This window comes from Zonotrichia leucophrys, chromosome 5, assembly GCF_028769735.1.
Source record: "Zonotrichia leucophrys gambelii isolate GWCS_2022_RI chromosome 5, RI_Zleu_2.0, whole genome shotgun sequence".
Classification (NCBI taxonomy): domain Eukaryota; kingdom Metazoa; phylum Chordata; class Aves; order Passeriformes; family Passerellidae; genus Zonotrichia; species Zonotrichia leucophrys.
The window spans coordinates 52,989,277-53,009,179 of record NC_088175.1 but is presented as its reverse complement, the minus strand read 5'-3'; the positions used below and the strand labels follow the sequence as shown (position 1 = coordinate 53,009,179).

General features: G+C 38.6%; 1 long non-coding RNA gene across 1 annotated transcript in view; it reads left to right on the top strand.

Moving 5' to 3' along the window:
- LOC135449105 (uncharacterized) overlaps nt 1–19,903 on the top strand; it is a 101,906-nt gene that overhangs the window by 39,316 nt on the left and 42,687 nt on the right. Inside the window, exons 3-4 of the long non-coding RNA XR_010440645.1 lie at nt 12,048–12,244; nt 12,787–12,879. This is a non-coding gene — a long non-coding RNA (uncharacterized LOC135449105). The remainder of the gene's footprint in view (nt 1–12,047; nt 12,245–12,786; nt 12,880–19,903) is intronic.

Below are 19,903 nucleotides of genomic sequence, written 5' to 3'. Positions count from 1 at the left end.
TTGACACTGCAGTGGTAAATGCAGTAGAGTAAGAAGTTGTACCATTTACAGATATTGTATCATTTCTGCTTTTGGAGCTTTACCTGGACACAGAGAATGGATCTGCTACATCTCCCTCTTTGTCCTCCTTGAAACACTATTGATTCACCCATGTAATTACCAGTAAATGTGGGAGAAATTGAGCAACTCTTGAGCCTGGAAGTGGCCTAGACGTGCCTTGTAAAATATATTAAGAATGATGATTTTTGCATTAATGTGAATAGTCTCTAATAACATGATGTATCTTTAAAGAGGGCTTTGGCTTTATAATGCCAAGTGAAGTACACTTAGCTCTTTAATAGCACTTTCCAGTTGCAGGCTTTTAATGTTGACAGCTATATTTAGTACATTTGATATTCCATAGGGTGTTCTTAGAAGAAAGGAACACATCTGATGGAACAAACCCACTCTCCATGTTCAATTAGCAACAATACTGCTCAGTGGAGGTTAGAACAGATAGGTTCTTAGATGTTGCTGGGAATATGTGGATCAGTGCTTAGGGACAGCAGATCATTCCACTTAACTTTGAACTATCTGACTTTTACTAGTAGCTGCCTTTGAATATTAATAGGACATTCCATTTTGGCTTTGTATATTTCAGAAAAGATCAAGAATTTCAGTCTTTAACTTGGAACTCATTTCACTGGACTAATCAAGGTATTAGATGTGTAATTGTTCTAGCAGATAAATTAGTGAGTATGTGGCTTAAGTCTATGCAGATAATTAATATTTTAGTGTAGGTATTACCATTTTGGAAACAGATGCTGCTAATATTTAAAGAAGGACTTAAGAAAAACATGTGGGCTACTGGTAGACCTATCTTTGGAAATCATCTGTACTCTTAACTGTTCCTGATTTCACAACACTAAACTTAACAAAATAAGTAATTATAATCTATTTGGATTTGCGTGCCTGCAGTGGCATTTATCAGAGCTGTGAACTTTTTTTTTTTGTGTGTGTGTGGCACTGTTGATGCTCGGAACCTCAGTTTCTGTTCTGGGGCTGCACTGGTCTGTCAGAAACACGTGAGGCTGCCCCACAGGAGGGTTTGACACCTGGGGGATTGCTGACAGCTCAACATGGAATACCCAGGGGCTGCTCACAGCCCTGCAGCGAGTCCCTCTGTGCTCTGGGGCAGGGATGCAGCTCCCATGGGATGCTGCAGATCCCTGTTTTTCCTGGCAGCTTGCAGTGCAGCCCTGCCTGGGTCCCTGTGGGCTGCCAGGCTGTGCTCCCAGGCTCCCAAAGCACAGCTTCAGGGACAAGGACACTCCTATCGCAGACATCTTTTCATAAAAATCCTTTCTTTAGGATTTTTCCTTCTTCTGAGAAGCTGTGGCCTCAGCAACAAAATGTAAACAATGGTCTTCTGCTGCTGTGGAATGCAACAGGTGGATCCGTGATCGGCCTCGGGTGAATGTTTGGATTTGCTGACCACTTACGGCAGAGCTGTTCTCACTTTCTGCCTGGACACAGAACTTGTTATTCATTCCTTTTCCATTCTTAGCTTGGCAAGCTTCTGAGAACTTTCTCTCTATTTCTTTTTAGTGTAGTAATAATGTAATATATATCATAAAATGATAAATCAAGCCTTCTGAACATGAAGTCAACATTCTCGTCTCTCTCTTCACCCTGAAAATCCCTTGCAAGCCTTGTAACACACTCCCAATGCTCCTGTGCCTTTCCCCTGGTCCAACATCTCCATGAGAACATTCCGTCCTAAATCTACTGCTTCATCTCGGCAACAAACGGGTTTAAAGCAAACCTCTACTCTCTTTCACTTCAGCAAGGCTCACTGTGGTGATGCTGATGCATAGTTAGAAGTTGACCGAGAAAATGAAATACAAAGAATTTGAAGTTTGACTATTTCCAAAAAATGCCACTTGGTCGTCAGTCTTTTGGTACAATGCACTGCTTGGAAAGATGAGTGATGGGGTTTGTCACTGTGATATTTTCTGAAAAATCCCTTTGCCAGGATTTCTTCTCCTGGGAAGATGAGAAGCCTCAGCTTCTCCGTGTTCTGCTGCTCTGGAATGTGGTTTGGAGATTGTTTATCCAAATATGTGAATTGTTTTTAATTAATGGTCAATCACAGCCAGCTCTGTTGGACTCTGTGGAGTCAGTCACAAGCTTTCCTTATTCTTTTTTAGCTTTCTGATGTATTCTTTCTTTTTCTTTAGTATAGTTTTAGTATATAATATTATATAATATAAAAATATAAGAGGAAAATATAATATATAAATATAATATATATTTTATATATTATATTTAATAGTTTATATTTGCATATTTATGCACTAATTTTATAATTCTATATATTTTATTTATATATATTATACTGTATATTTTGTATATTATATAATATATAATATAAATTATAATATAGACTAGAACATAGTATAGACTATAATATAAAATATAGAATATAAAATATTTATATATATTATATAATGTAAAATAAATATATAATATAAAAGATAATAATAAATCAGCTTTCTGAGAACTTTGGAGTCAGATTCTCATCTCTCACCTCGTCCTGGGGACCCTCACAGCACCACAGGGGTTTGATCCAGTTTCACATAGCCACCTTATATTCTGTGAGCAGTCAGATCAGCTCTAGAGAAGCCTTTCACTGGTTGTACTGGGTGTGCTAAACTTGGCTCCTGTACAATGCAAAAGCCACCCTAATTGCTCATGGTGGCTCATTGTTAGTCTATTATCTTCTAGCCAATGGAAATGGCAGTGGCATCTCTGGAGACCGAAATGCAAGGCTGTGTTGGCATCCAGGGTCACAAGTGACACTGCCCAGCTCAGTTTTAAAACAGTTTATATCCAACAGTGTGGATGAACACTTGCCCAAAGTAGCTCTGAGCTGCTCAGCACATTTTCCTTAACCTTCCCCTGGTTCAGTTTCCCCTGATCTGAGCTGCTCATGCAAGGTGTAACGTGTGGGGTTTTCAGCAGTGGTTTTCCATCTGGAAAAGCCTACTTAGGACTATGTGACCAAAATTTATTTTCCTGGTGCTTTAGCCCATTGAGCCTAGGTTTTTAGCTCCAATGAGAACATCTCTGTTTTCATATTTTCACAGCTTGGACTGTAGTACTGGGTTATATTTCAGATAATGAAGGGTGATGTGATTAACTGCGTCCTTGAGGAAGCAATGGAGGTGACTTTTTCTGAAAAAATATTTTGGTTTGGGACAGGCATCAGTTTTGTGCTCGTTATGTCAGATTCACCATTCTCAGGTTCTGGGATCTTGTCACTCTCTGCAGTTTCAAATATATTGTGCTTTCAGGCTGCTGATTTTTGGGTGTGCAGTGAGAAGACCACAACCAACAGTCAAACAGCATTTATTCACATTTGTTTGCCCCATATTCTCATACAAATTTTCTGTGTATGTGTGTATAATTTACATGTATGTAAATATGCCACTTATGAATGTGTATACACACATATATACATGGGAGAAATGTGGATATGTGTGTATAAATAAATATTTCCAAAATATATTTGTGCGCACACAAAGACTTGATTTTCAGTGTGATTTAAATGGGATTTAAGACATCAGATCTAGGAGTCTTGGTGTCCAAAATCACCTTCAAGGCTGAAGATGTAGAAAGAGTGATGGCAACCAACAGATTGGTGTAGACCAGTTCCCCACCAACTTTATTTATTAATTTACTTCAATTACACATTTTGCTGTTGGATATTTGGGTAGGGGTAGGAATTTTTAAGGGTGTTCACACAGCTGTAGTTGATAATAGTTTTACCTACTCCATAATCTTTTATCCCCAAACCCCTTAATTTTGCTGTAACTTGTTCAGTGTCTCATGCAGACTGAACAGACCAAGACTTATTTAGGCTGATGGAGATCATGATTTTGGACTCTTTTAAAACCACTTTCCCCACTTCCTTTTTGTGGCTTTGTCCTCATTTTTATTGCACATATTGACAGAATGAAAACCTCCTCCCCAGTGCAGAGCCCTTCCACTGCCTTTAAGTGCCTGGACTGCAATGTGCACAGTGAAGTTGTAAAGTCATTATTAGAGTTGGACCTTTGGGGAGAAAAATCCATCTGCCACAATTTTTGTATGATTTTTCATACATCATTCAGTTTAAGGAAATGGGAAATGTTACAGTAGTTGTTCCTGAGATGCAGCAATGCAGATGTGCAGGCCATTTTCTAAACACAGTCTATGTGTTGCCCAAGTTTTTTTGAAAAATATAAATGCTGTAAAGTGAATAATTCAAGCCAGATTTGCATGTTAATCTGTTTTTAAATTAGGTTTGTTTCTTGTCACGGATCTATGCATAATTCTCTGGAGGTTTCAAGCAAGACTGAACTGGGTCAGATTGGCTTGTATATTTTTCTCTAAATAGGATGGAAATAAAGTCTAGTAGAGGATTGGTGATATTAATCATATGACTGCTGAATTAGAGTCATTATTGGACTCTTGAAGGACTGTAAATTAGTTTATAGAACTCTGTAGAATCGGCCATGCTAGTGCACCCACTCAAAGGCATTTATGTTCAGTATTTAAGTCCTTCACAGCTTCTTTTGCATTATGAAAGGTATGCAGCATTTGTATTCATGTACTTGGAGGAAAGTGGGGAGTGCATCTTAAAAAAAAATAAAAATTAAGCTATCTATATGAGGACCTGGAAGATCTTTATGCCTAAACTTTATTATTCTTCACACTGCCTACAGTGGTATATCTGAGATATTAATCATATGACTGCTGCATTGGAGCCATTATTAGGCTCTTGAATAATTAATTTATAAATTCTATAGGATTGGCCATGCTAAGGCATGCGCTCAAAGGCACTTATGTATAGTATTTAAATCCTTCACAGCTTCTTTTGCATTATGAAAGGTATGTAACATTTGGAAAATGCATCTAAAAAAATAAATAAATTAAGCTTTCCATATGAGAAACCTGGGATATCTTTATACCTAAACTTTATTATTCTTTACTGCCTACAATAGTATATCTGAGCCCTTCCCTTTTCTGTGTTAACTATATTAACAATATTAACTATGCTAATACAATTTTATCTGACTTAAAGATTGGGATACATGGAGGGCTGCTGCCAAGTTCCTGAAATTGTACAAGCAGAGAAGTTTTTTAGCCTTAATATTCAACATAAGTGGAAATTATTTAAAATTGTCGTCATGACAATTGATCAGCTTCTATCTGGCTGTGCAACTCAATCAAAATGGATTGGGTAAAACGGAGTTGGAGGTTTATTTCTGTGGTCATGAGTTGGCTTTCAGGAATACTAAGGCTGTATTTTCTTTGGCAAAAGGAATACTTTGTGTAAGAAACTTTGGTTTTGTGTTTTGAGTCACTGCAGTGTGATTAACACAATGCTCAGTTAAATCTACATAAGAACATCTTTCTTTTCTGTTTATGACAGAATAATGGTTAATTATCACCTATCAAAAAGATGCTTACTTTTTCATTAAATTAAATAAAACATTTTTTAAATGTACTATTTCAGCTCCTGAACAAATTTATCAAAAACAAATATGCATTTTCAGCTTCCTTCTTCTCGCTGAATTTCTCTTTGTAAAAGTGGAGCATAATTCTCTCAGGAAGGGAAAAAAGCAAAGCCATGGATCTGTTTTCCAACCTCTATTTCTAGGTTCTCGAGGGCTGTGTTTTTTACCTCTAATGGAATGAAAAGGCTCAAACTGTGCTAGCATGCAGTGCTACTGTCCAGCTTGTCTTTTCAGCTACTTTTTATGAGGTAGCCCCACTGCCCTTGCAGCACTTGTCTATCAAAGCTGCCTGCTGCTCTTCAGACACATGCAGCTTTTCTTTCTTCAGAGCACTGATGTGTCCACATGGGTGGACATTAGTGTGCGTGTCACCTGCGAGATGGATGCAAATTGCTTGAAAATGATTATGGTAAATATGCTAATTTTTAAATATTGCCTCTTTTAAAATCCCACCTGGAGTCCTAATCTGCTTGAAATGCTGAAGGATGAAATGGAAGTTCTCTCTTGCAGATGGACTTGATTACTTGTACATTCTGTACAGAAAAAAAAAAAATCCCACAAGGAAACTACAAGCACTGGAGTTAGCATAGAATGCAAGGTTCTGATGGAGAGTTGAACTCCTCCAAAATTTGGGGCATTGGGATCTAAACCCAATCTCCTCTCCCTTCAAATCTTGTACACTACCTCTTATCCCTCAATTTTTTTGGTTTTAGTGAATGTAATAGCCTTTGCCTATCTGAAACTTCTCCAGTGCAGGGGAAACTTTCAGTTTTCTTTGCCAGAGCCCAGGCTTTAATTCACATCCATCCTGATGACCTGGTTTGTTTGAGTTTGGGGGGGTTTGTTTGTGTTTTGTGCGTGTTTGTTTGTTTGTTTAACCTGCCTCCAAGTGCCCTGTGATTCACAAAAGGTAGATGTGCCAGACAAAGGAATTTTTGCCCTGGAGCACGTCAGGCTCTGCTGAGGCATGAGCAGTGGCACAGAACAATTGCAGCATGGCCAACAGGCATTGCATCTGGAGTGCTTCATGGAGCAGATGTGGTTTTCAGGTTTCTTTGTTTGTTTGTTTGTTTGGATGAGGCTTTCTGTTTTTAATAGAGGAGGGGGAGAAGCAAGTTGAGAACGGGCTTTCACTTTATGCTTAAACTCTCTGGAATCAGAGGTTGTATGGAGGATAGCAGGAGGTGAAGAATACAAAATAAAATATTCAAGACCAGAAGACACAAATAGATCAGTATGAAAGAAGAAGTATAAGATCAAATCGGTGGCTGTCTTTTTTTTCTGTATAAATAGCTGTATTTTGGGTAATGTGTGCAAGAGTTAGGCACATCATGTCTAAGAAGTGATGGATGACAAAACAAATGTTGTCCCTCCTCAGCCAGAATGAGAGCAGGGGTGAACAGTGCCAGAATAAAGTCAATAAGTGTATGGAGGAGAGAGAAGAGAGTGGTGGAAATGTTTTGCCTGTGAGCCAGCAGGTGTGTAAGACATGAATCTAAACCCATCTGATGGTGAGTGAGCTTGGTTTCAGGTTGTTCTGACATCACTATAGGCTGAAGTGTGAGAAGATGGTGGTGCTGCTCTCTTAGAAGTTAAATAAATCTGTTGCTGAGTCTCAGATGTCCATGTCAACTTTTTAAGCAGGTTCAGTTAAATTATTTGGTTTCACCTTTGGTTTATGTTGTGTTGTTTCATGTGATAGATCTTGCTGAGACGTGGCCACGAGCACTTGAGTTATCATGTGTGGGACTGGGCTGCCCCCAGCTCTTACAGATACACCCAGGACAGGGTCTGGGTTGGTTAAAGGATGTCTGTGGCTTGTGGCACTCAATGGGGACAGGGCAGCCCCTGGCTGTTCAAGATTTAGGAGGGAAGGTTGGGGATGAGTGGCATTGGTCATGGAGCAACTCTGGTTTCCACACTTTGCATTTTCTTGATGTCTCATGTGCTACAGAGACCCACATTGAAAACCAGAGGATTTCCTGTCCTATCCTTTTCCTACCCCACAAGGGGATTTCTCAACATCTTTTATCTGCCAGGAGGTGGCACAAAGAAAAACACTGTTTGTTGGGGCCAGCCTGTCCTGATCAGCCTTGTCTCTGTTTTGTTACACATGATATTAAATTCTGTAGGAAATAAAACCTAGATGGTGTGGCAGATTGTTTTTTTCATGCACCATCCTTTACCAGAATGTCATAATCTACCACGAGATACCACTGCACCCCCAATTTCTTTGTGTAGACATTTGTGTTCAGAAAGCAGGGGCTGCTGAAGGACATCAGTGATTGGGTTGGAGGGGCTGATTGCCCTGTGCCCTGTTTCAAGGGTGGAATTGAGGGCAGGAGGGAGAATTTGGGTCTATGCCACATCTAGTTTGTCATTGCTCACGTATCTGCTGCCAGTTAAGTTAAAATTAATTCTTCAAAGAAAGCTTGGTTATATTTGATTTTTCAGACCTTTTTATTTTTCATATAACTGTAGAATGGTGTGAGTTGGAAGGGACCTTAAAGATTAAGCACAATTAACAGCACAGAGCTGATCTTTCCTTGACCTTCACTTGCAAATTTTGCTTTTTGGCAAAAAAAAAAAAAAAATAAATTTGCTTTTTTGATTTTTTTTGCCTTTTTTTTTTTTTGTTGTTAACATTAAGTCCTGAGTCAAAATTCACCAGAAAACCTGAGAGAAATTATTGTGTGTCCTGCATCAGCCACTTGAGGCTGAAATCTGCCCTCTCCTTCTATGTTCTTGCTGAGAGAAGCTAACTGTGCAAGCTTTGAGCAAATTCCCACTTGTTGGGGAATGGCTGGAGCATCTGCACAGAGTCATTGTTGTGTACCAGAAACATAGATTCTGTTTGCTCTGTGTATGTATAAAGTAGAATTTGGTGTTGGTTTTGGCTGCCTGTAGTTCAGAAGAGTAAGATTGTAGGAGGAGCTGTAACTCCAACAGCATAATTGGTTTTGACCTTCCACAATTAACACAATTTAACACAACAGCAAAATTCACATAATGACAAGAATCCAAGGGTAAGAAAAAGCAGATCATCAAAATTTATCATTCAAAGTTGTCAGTTTGTTCAGACCACATAGTTAATCTTTCTGTAGAAGTGTTATCTAGAAATCACGTTTGATGCATTTGGGTTTTTTTTGTTATTGCTAAGTTTAAAGTTCCAAAAATTGAAACCTTGAATAGATAATGAAACAAACACTTAATATTTATCCTATACTAATTTGCTTTCCACCAATGGAAGTACAACTCTAGTTTACTTGGGATTAATTTTACCTTATGAAAGCTTAAAATGTTTATAAATTTTTCGGAATTTTTTTTGTAGGGCTGAAAGGAGGCCTTGCAAATAAAATGATTTAATGAACTGTGTTGATGGGATAACAAGTTACAGTCACTGTTCTATTGAGATCACTGATGGTGCTGACACCCAGAAAGGGACAAAAATTAAGATGATTTCTTTTTTTTTTTTTGGAAGAAACACAGAAAAACTGTATTTGTAATAGGTAAAAATCTGTTCAAGTAGGTAACACTCACTATCCTTCATTTATCTACATCTGTGAAATGACTCATTTGTCCACAAGTGTAAAAAGAGTGATTAGAAAATAAGAGAAGGGGTGTGGAGGAAATTAAGCTCTTCATGATTTCTCTTGAATTAATTCTATTGAAAACTGACTTTTCCAAAGGGCTCATTATTTTGAGCATCTCATCAATGGTAGCTGTTTGTTTTACAGCACAGACAAATGATACAGTTTTTCTATATATCTTTACCCTGGGAAGTGTAATATATGTTGCTAAAGAAGTTTGGAGCAAAGAGATAATAGTGATTTTTTTTAAAGAAATCCATTATCATTATCTGAGGTTTGTTGAAATAAAGGGCTGGATTTGTATAGGAGCTTTTTAATAAAAATGGGAAGTGCTCATCAATTTCCAAAAGATGTTAATTACCTTTGCTGATCTAGTAGCTGTGAGAGATATACAATTTAACCTTTTAATCAAGGGACTGAAACCCCTGAGCATCCTCCTTGGCATTCTCTCAGGTGTAATATTTCAGTGAGGTTTTTTGGGTTTTAGGGGATTTTTTTGTAACATGCCACCTCACAGGATCCCTGCTACACTTATTTGCTTGTTTGTTTTCCAACAGCCCTGTACACAATTATGTGATCTACTAGATGCCTGTTTTATTTTGAGTGGGAAACAGAGGAACAGGCTCATAAAAAGGTGATTTTACAGTCTCAGCAGAGACATTACAGCTGGGTGAGCAAACTGCAGGATCTGTGCTAACTGGAACTGTCTGAACACTGTGTGGGCTGTGCACTACACAGGTCCAGGTGCTACAAAAATATCCTGTGATTTCTGCATAACTGTAATGATGGTTGGCCTGGGAATAATGAGAATTGTGGATGTTTGAAGCTTTGCTTTAGGTCTGCTTTTTCTATTTTTTTCTGAAGCAACCTAAAGGATGATTTCTTTCTTGCCTGTTTGAAGATGGAGAAGAAAAAGTTTCACTTTTGAAAAAAAAGTGACAAATTATATTTAGACAACATATGCTGTCTTTTGAGATCATTTTAGTTTCACCTTTCTGACTTTATGGAAACAAAAGCTAATACATGTTTGACCTAAAATGTACTTTAACGGGTTATGCAACGTGGCTAGTGCACATCATTTTTTCAATTTTTATTACTCATATTGCATGCCATCTTCAGGATCACAGAATACCCAGCTTCTCTTGTCTGTGGGTTTTTTTAATTGATCCTTTCAAATGAAAAAGTCCCAGATATAAGAAGATTTTTATGTTTGAATATATATATAAATATATATTTGGTGTCGATCAGAGCCAATCTTTGGCTTTTTTGGATGCAAACATGAAAATATTCCTGCAAGGAGAGGCTTAAGGAGTTCTCTGACCATGGGGAGAGTCAGGCAGGAGCCCAAAGGCAATAATGTTTTTATACACCTGCATGGCCAGACCATGCTCCTACAATATGCTGAATTGGAAGGGACCCATCAGAATCACTGAGCCCAGCCCCTGGCCCATCACTTGCTAACCATCATTTGGCTTTTTAACCATCATTTGGCTTTTTAACCATCATTTGGCTTCTTTAACCATCCCCCATGCCTCTTGTGATGTTCTCCAGTAGCTTAAGCAACCATCTTCATTTTCTTCCCAAGAGAGGAATGAACTTGTGCTGCAGTAAGCTATGTACGGACACAAACAGAGACGGGGCAATCTGAATCAGTGCCATGAGCTGTTTATTTAGTATATCAGTCTCAGGACAATGGAAACAGGATGTTAACAGCTCTCTGATTTAAATGGAATGCTAAGGAAATGTCACATTACAGGGTAGCATAAAGCCATCTCAGCTTAGGTTTCAGCCAATCACACATAGAGCAAAACATGCTGACAAAAATTCTATGAAATCATATGAAACACACGTAATGGTAGTTAACACAATAGGGACTTATTTTCTAACACAATGGCTCGTTTATGGGAGACAAAGCACCGAGACTCAATCATACTAACCTTCTGAAGATATACATTAAATAACCTTGTTGCAATCTATAAGGACCCTCTAATTTTATAAATCCCAACAAACTTGCCTCATTTCCACCCTCCCCTGCCACTGCTGACATTTTTTTAAGCTGTACTGTTCTTGTTTGGCCCTTCCCAACCCCAAACAGATTTGCTTGGGTGCAGAAAGGAAACGACAATGCTGAGCAGAACCAGAGCAAGAGGGATGGAGAAAATTCATGGTTAGGGCCACCAACTTCCAGGATCAGCACTGCCAGAACTGTTTGGCGTCTCATCCAATGACTTTTTCAAATACACCTTGCACTCTCGGAGCAGGTCCTTGCAGCTGGATCCATAGCTCAGGCAGGAGCAGAGGCTCTGTGCTGCCCAGCATTGATAAGATCAGAGGAATTGAGAGCATCCCTGGGAAAACCACACAGGCACCACGGAGCTGTAGATGCCTCAGGCTTGGGTGGCAATTGCTGTGGAATTTTGGAGACAGCAATTTAGGGCTTAGCTGCAATTCTGCCTAAATGGAGCCAGCCTTGAATTCTGTAGTATGCTGGCAGTTTTAGCTTGTTTTTAAATTAGAATTTTTTAAAATGTATCAATAATTCACCTTTCCAGGCACAGAGTTTTCTTAAAATCGGAGATTCCTAACCTTTCATACTTGCCTGCTCTTAAAGTAGAAAGATATATATGAAGTTCCCATCATTTTGACATGTGTAAGGGGTTAAGTCATTCTTGAACAGTTTATCGCTCATCAATTGTAATTAAATATGTTTATATTAAATTATGTTCTGTAATTAATGTAAAATCTCTTAGCCTGTGCTGTTATTAGAACCAGATGCTGAAGTATCAACAATATTTCAACATGACTGTGCTGCCTTGCCAGCTGTCTAACTGTAATTACTTTAATCTCAGCTTGTTATCTAATTATCACCTTTGTAAAGGGAAAAGTACTCTCTAATGCGTACTGATTGTTTCAGATGATGATGAAGAGCGTGAAGCAGCTGTCAGATATCTTAGCCCCGCTTATCTGGATTAGAAAACTTATTGGGAGGCCTACTTTGCTTCAAACCTCGCTGACAGAAAATGGGACAATGGGGAAGAGGGAGTTTTTTTTCACCTTGTTTACCCTGGAAATGTGATTCCAGTAATCACTGGAGACAATGGGGGAAACAAGGTAAACAATTGCTGTTCCCAGGATAAAATAGCAAGACCACGATAAGGCACAAAGTGTGAACCGTTTATGAATTTTCTAGTGGACAGTGTATTTGTCTTTTTTTAATCTTTTACCTTCATTGCAATGCTGGAGGATTACTCTTAATTTAGTGACATGGGTAGCGCTGAAATGTGGTGGCAAAGTTTGTTATTTAATGAGTTTTATAAAACACATCAGTATAGATAACCTCTTCCTGGGGAGTCTTGAGTGTTTTAAGCACTGAACAAATTGCAGTAAGAATTGTAAGATTTGCTGTTCTCTTTGGAGACTTCATTCATGGCAATGCTCAGGTGATTTTACAGAGTATTTTAAATATTGTGTAGTGCTTAAAGCCAAAATCCAGACCCTGCCCCTAAATGAAATTCAGGGGAAGAAAAAGGTAGAATGCTAAAGTAAAAAATTAGTAAATTACTGGATTAGTAACACTTGAGTAAGAGTGATTTTTACCTAAAATTTTGTTTATTTTTTTTCCCCCTTCCCTTCTGTTTGTCTCCCACCTCCAGACACTGCTGGCAGTGATGCTTCTCCAAGACTTTTCCTGAAACAGTCTGGATTTTTTAGCTGGAGTATTTTATTTGGTGGCAGTAATAAAATGGGTAAGAAATAAAGAAATTTGATAAGAATGTCTTCATAGCAGTTGTAGCTATTGAAAATGGAGCTTTAGCAAGGCTTCTTGTGATTGAAGTTTATCATTGTTAACGCTGGCATGGTTTGAATCTTGCTGAAATATGTGAATGTAGATGTGTCTTCTCTTTCCTTGGCACTTTCTGTACTACACCACAGAAATTTGCTGCTCTAGTTCTAAAAATAAAGGGGTTTTTATTATTATTATTATTTTCTAAAGGGGAGGGGAGATTTTTTTTGCATGCTCTTTCTCAGTCTGATATCAGGGCACAACTTAGTAGTTACAAAAAAAAAACAAAAAAAAAACCAACTTCCTGCTATTGATTTGATTGTGTTTTCATTCCTGCAACTCCGATTGTCCTTGTAGCCCAGCTTGACTTGTACATCAGTGATAGTTCAGTCCAGCAGAAGGCTGAGTGAATAAAAATGAACTGTAGCTTGGTGCTCTCTTACTTATCTCTAATATTTCTGGAGAGATAACCCAGCTTCAGGTTGCCACAGAGCTGCTCAGTCTTGATTTCTCTTAAAAGCACGAGAAATTAAGTTTTGCTAGGGTTGAAAAGGTTCAGAACAGAAGCAAACTGAGGCAGCAGAGTTTTGCTGAAAGGCTTTTGGCTGGAGGAGAGGAACACCCTGCCAGGACTTGAGGAAAGTAATTTCTGTTTGTGTAGAACCATGAGCCTGGGCAAATGGATGGCTGTAAACACAATTTCCACGTGGTGTAAATTAGCATTCAATGCTCAAATTTAATACATTCCTTAACAGTTGGATTTTTTGTTTTTTTTGGAAATAAAATCCTTCAAGCAGAAATGTATCTGTAGCACTTTGAGATGTCAGGGTAAAGCACTAAAGGAGAGTCAGTGATCCTCTGTCAGTGGAGACTCCTCCAAAGTACAGATGGACACTGAGTTCTCTTGATGTGATAAATTTGGGTGAAGAACCTCAAACCTCCCAATTCCTCTTCATGCAGATGCAGAAATGCAGCAAAATTCAGTATTGCCTTAAATGTACCAATATAATAATGATAACAACAATAATAACAACAATAATAATAATGCACTAGCTTTTGATTTTCCTTTCTAAGCTTTTCTGATTTAATGTAAAATTGATTTACTTTAGAAAGTATTCTATATTTTGGGCAATCACCTGATGCAAGGTTACTTGCAGATGTTGTAAGGTGTTAATTTTTTTTCATTTCTTTTGACCAAGAATAATAATTTGGGAAGTTTTAAGGTGCCCATCTGAGGAAGATGCTATAAAATATTATATTATTTAAAACTATTTTTGACTGACACCGTCTTTTCTTGGAAATATTTTTGAAATTAAGCTGCCATCTGTAGTATGTAGATCTTTGCTTCTTGTGTAAGGGCTCCATATTGGCCTGCTAAATTATAATGGATCCTTTGTTTTATCATGTCAAGAAACCCTGAACTCAGGGGTCTCCTCCAAAAACAAGACCATGACTTCTGTAAAACAGCCACTCCTGTAGTTCAGGTCAGTGACTTCCCAAATACAAATTCCCAAACTTGCTGCAAGTGCAAGGCTTGGTGAAAAACACAGAACACAAATTGCCATTACTGAAAAATGATACTCTGAGAGACTGAGTGAAATAAAGCTTGAGGTGGACTCATTCTGGATTTATGAGCTTAAAGTATGGATGTACACAGGGGTAGCTTGAATATGTAGCACTTCATTGGGTTTTGATGTTTTAAAATGACATAGGTCCCTTTAAAAGGTGCTAGTTGCAGAATAATTTCTTGAAAATAATTACCCCTGCATGAACTCCCTTGATTTAAGGGTTGAGGTATAAATACTATAGATCATATATTTTCATCTGTACTCAAGTGCAGATGCTGAGGTTTTGTTTTTGTTAAATTATGCTTTATTACACTGGAATAGAAAAAATATTAACATGTTTCTGTGCAGATATGCACACACACACTAGGTGGGTGTCCATAGATATGCAAAATACATATTTGATATATCCATAGCATCTATCTATCTATCTATCTATCTATCTATCTATCTATCTATCTGTATATATTAGTGTATATATCTATAGATTTATTTGACACAGTGTATTGATTATTTGTGTATAACTGTAGATGACTGTAGATTAAGCAATTGTGATGCTTTTGAAGTTAATGTGAGCTCTGATTTCACTGCACCCAGGATGTTATTGTGTCTGGAAAAGAGACTTTCAGTGTTCAGTCTCTTGCTTGAACTGTTTGTGTCAGTCTGGGACAAAGTAGCCTGAAAGCTCCTATAATTTATTTGCTGTCTTTAAATCAAATATTGGAACACTAAAACCAAATGATGTGACAGAGCAAAGTGTTTCCCTCAGTTTGTAGGGTCTTTTCTACTTCTATTAGCTCTCAGGATTAAAGGCTAAGCTGTTGAGGTTGAAGAGGTTTGCTAATCACAGGGAAATAATTCCAGAGGTCTGTGGGTGAGGGCTTCTGGTGTTTAAGGGTAAAGCCAAGGATCAGCAGAGGAATGTGCAACTGCAGGGATGGTGAGGAGGGGTTTGGTTACAGTGGTGAGATTCAGTCCACACTTTCCCAAAGGAAAAAAAGAAGGAATTTTTTGGTCTGGGGCAGGATGGTGCTAGACAGGTGTGGGAAAGGAATATGTCAATTTTCAGAGACATGGAAAGAAGTGAGCAGGGACACAAATGCAAATAAAGAAATGGAGCATCTTGTCTGTGAATCAGCCAGGTTGTCTGGTCTGCTTGACAGCTTACAGCAAAAGGCAGCTAATCTTGGGGCTTTGGTTCATAAATAAAATAGGGCGTTGATTCAATTTTGCTTTCTTCAAGATTTATGTATTTCTGGAAAACATAAAGAGTAACATTTTCTTTACAATACTTGGGAAAGCATAGGTGTTGATCAAGTGAATGTAGGATATATTTGTTGTTGCCCTGGAAGGCACAGTTTAAACTCAAGAATTTAGATGCATGCTTTGCATGGCAGATAAATAACAGGGCTGTATTTTCAACTAGTGACTGATGACCTGGATTATCTTTCTGTGATTCAAAATTTTTTATATTCAAATATAAAAAATTACAGTTTCCCTTAATAATGGGATTTTGGGTGGAAGAGCCTCATTGAAAGTTGCTGTCTGCAGCACATGGATCTGCACAAGTGGTGAGGAGCCAGTGCAGCAGGGCTTGGCAGTGAGGCTGTCAGCTTAATACATTGTGTGAAAATTGGGGCCGGAGGTCACCAATCTCCTGGTACACAAATCTCCCTCTGAGAATCTCATTTCATTCAGACTATCAGTTAGATTAGAAATACCCTAATTATCCCACTGAAATTAAATTACTTTATGTAAGGGTGATATAATGAACAACCATAAAGAAGCCATACAACCAATCATCCTATTAGTCACAGCAAGACTAGACCATACACTAAATGCCTCTGGTTTGATTATTGCTGGCTGCTCTGTGCCACATAAACTGGGGGGGAAGGGAAGGACCTAGGGGAAGATTAGTTTTGATTTCCCTTTCTATTTCACTGGAAGGAAGGAAGTCACATTTTAATTCCCAGTGCAAACCTTCTAGGTGAAAAAGGTGTGTGGTTGCCTGGCAGAGAAGCCACGAGATGATGAATTATGGAAAGGTGATTGGGACCTCTCTCAGCACATGGCGAATTTTGCTGTTCCAGAGAGCTGTAGGAATGCAGGAAGGCTGCTCCAGCCCCTCAGCTAGCAAACCTTGTGGCTTGGTTTGGAAAGACAGGAGTCTGCTAAGGAAGGCAGGAGCCTCCCCTGAAATGGAGAATGTAAACCCTCCCCAGCCCTCCCAATTGCTATACATTTTAAATTAAGGGGCTCTCAGGCAAAAATATAGGAACAGGAAATAATAGTTCTTTAACAGGGAAAAAAAATAAAAGAATAAAATAAACAATGCAGTACACTAGAACAACACTGACAGAGTCAGAACCCAACCTGACACCCTGTGGGTCAGGGTGTTGGTGGCAGTCCCATTGGAATTGTGGCTCAGCCCTCCTGCAGTGTTCTGTTGGAGCAGGGGGATCCTGTAGAGAAGGATGGATTCTTCCTCTGAAGATCCAGGGGGAGAAGAGGCAGCTGCTGTTCCTCTGGGGAATCCCATGGAGAAGCCACGCTGGTGTCTCAGAACCTCTGGATTATATCTGGGTAGCAATGCTTGGCTCCTCCCTCTGGGCTCACATCTCCCAATGGGATGCTGCAGTTCTTATCAGCCACGCAGTGACATTCAATAGCTGTTATCAGCAGGGAGGAGTGATTGTGGTCACTCAGAGAGAGAGATAAGGCAAACTGCCCACTTGACAAAGGTAATCTGCCATACAGATGGTGATAGAATACATCTTGCATTGCAATCTTCAGCACCTTGTCACAGGGTCATTCCTTTCCAGATACATTTGCAGTCACCTGCAGCCATCGCTGCTGGAGGAAGGTGAGGGTTTATTATCTTGAGGAGTTGCTTCACTGGCATAAGTAGGTCAGCTCTTAAGAGTAAGCAGAAAAAGCTGCATGTTTGATTTTGACTTTGTCTGGGACTGAGAAAACATTCTGTTTGAGCTGGTGTTGAAGTGGCAGAGCTGGTGGGTCAATGACCAGCCCGTTGTGGGTGTGTGTTTCTGTCAGAAAAGCCACTCCTGGGACGAGCTGTGATTGTCACTTAGGGTGGAAATTCCCTCAGAGAGACCAAAAGGTGCAGAGAGAAAGCAAAGCAGCCGCTTGCTTCCTTCTGCTGCTGGAATTTCTCAGCCAGAACTTCAGAGCTGCTTCCAGAGTAAACGTTTTGAAGAACCAAGGGATGCTGCTGTATAAACATCCCCAAACTAGCTGGGTATATTAAAAGGGAGGGGATTGATAGCCTGAATAAATTCAGGTGTAAATGTTCAATGACTGTTTTAAAAGATGGGCATGAAAGAAACCCAGGTCTAGAGGAGCATCCTAGGAAATGGAAGAAAAGCAGGGAGATCTTGCTGCTCTGATCTTCCTGCAGTTTCTTTATTGGATTTATTTCATGCTGTGCTACAGGGCAGCACTGCTTTGCTCAAGTTCAGTCCTGCACAAATGCAGACTGGGCATTGAAAGCATGATGCATCTTTTTCTAAGTAGGGCTTTAAGTTATTTGTCATAAAGCATTTATAATCAGAAATATGGTTTTTTGAAATAATAATTTATAATCAGAAATATGGTTGAAAACTGAACTTTAGGTTCAGTTTTCTTCTCTTGGTCTTATATCATTGGTCAATAGAGTAAAATGTGCTATGAGGCAGTGCTGACCCAGGAGCATTTCCCTGAGTTTTTATCTTCTCTTCTGAAGATAATTGAAAAAAATAATTAAATTACATTATATGTTATTCAGAGTTTACATTCTAACTATAGAACCATGCTTTGGAAAAGGTGCAAGCCATCTCAATACTCTAAATATCACAGAAAATGTTTCTTCAAAATTCTAGGATACTTTTTCTTTTATTCAATTAAATACTGGATTGTTAAATGCCTTATCTAAATGCGAACAGAATGAAAGTGGGAAATATATAATTTCTGCTCATCAGAATTGCAAAGTTTAATTTGTGATGAACCATATACCTCAATTGCTGATACAAGTTTTTTTAACTCAGTAAGTAATCTGCACCTATACATTAGAAATTAAAATCACTTTTCACCTCTCAGACAATACCTCAGGAATAAATTATTTCAGCTATGAGATGGCAACGAAGGAAGAACATTTTCAATGAAAAGATTAAAATAAAAAATATCCAAGTAAATCAATGCTGATGCCAAGAGAAGTAACTTGACTTGTGTGGAATCTCTGAGGGAATATTAAGCTTGCTGGAACTGAGCATATGTTCTTCTATCCAATCCCTGCATAGGCAGGGACAATGGCACTTAAAAAAAATTAATGAAACTTTGTTACATTGGAGTTTTCAATTTAAGCAAAATTGACTAAGCTGGAACTAATATGCAGTGTTTTAATCATGGTGTCTGGAGGAAGCAGAATTTCCCCATTGCTTTGAGCAGAAATTCATGCTGTTTCCATAAATTACTCACTGAACACCCCTTGAAATCTTCCATTTTTTTGCTTTATTCTCTTCTGCCTATCCTCTAATTTTCATGTGTGATTGGAAGAGAGGGGGATGAGAAATAAATATTGAGCCAGCTGGTGAGTGGAAATGCCTTCAAATGAAGGTGCTTTTGAAATTAAAATAGTGCTACCAACAAAGAATATCAATTGGGGTTTACTTAAAAAAACATTATTATGGACTAGCACAGTCAGCAGCCTGTTCTGTGAGGCTTAGTGAGATCCTGTGGAATAACCCTGATTTGGTGGTTAAACAGCTGGAGAGAGCCACCAGCACTGTCAAGGACCTCCAGAAAATGTCATTATGATCATTGAAATGGATCCCCTGCCCCAGAGGCAGCTTCAGGGCTATGATTTATACCTCAAGGCATTTTCTTCATGCCTGGGTCTCCCAGAGACACTGTTTGGACAGCCACAGACCTTTAACATCTTAGTTTTCAGGTTTGCTTTGGTGGTTTGTTTTGTTTTTTTGTTTTCTTTTTTAATGTTTTGTTTTGATTTGGGTTTTTTTGTTGTTGTTTCTTGGAGGATTTTGGTTTTTTTGGGGGGAGGGGTTTGGCATTGTTTTGGTTTGGTTTTTTTGGGTTTGCTTTTGTGTGGTTTTCTGTTTGTTTTGGTTTTTGTTTCGTTTTTCTGGGGTTGTTTTTTCCCCCCTCCAAAGAAACAATCAATTATTTCCCTATTTGTGTGAAATTACCTTTAAAAATATATTTAGTGTAGATGTCCTGTGTGACCCTTTGGAGAGGGCAGGGAAAATAGTGCCTGGAACAGGGTGAGCACAGTTTGTCAGGGTACAGCAAAGCCAGATCAGGCAACAGAGCAAAATAACTAAATGTATGATTGATAAGCAACAGTTGAGTAGATGGGATATTTAGAAACCCAGAAATATTTAATGGTGCAGCCTAAAATGAGTGCAT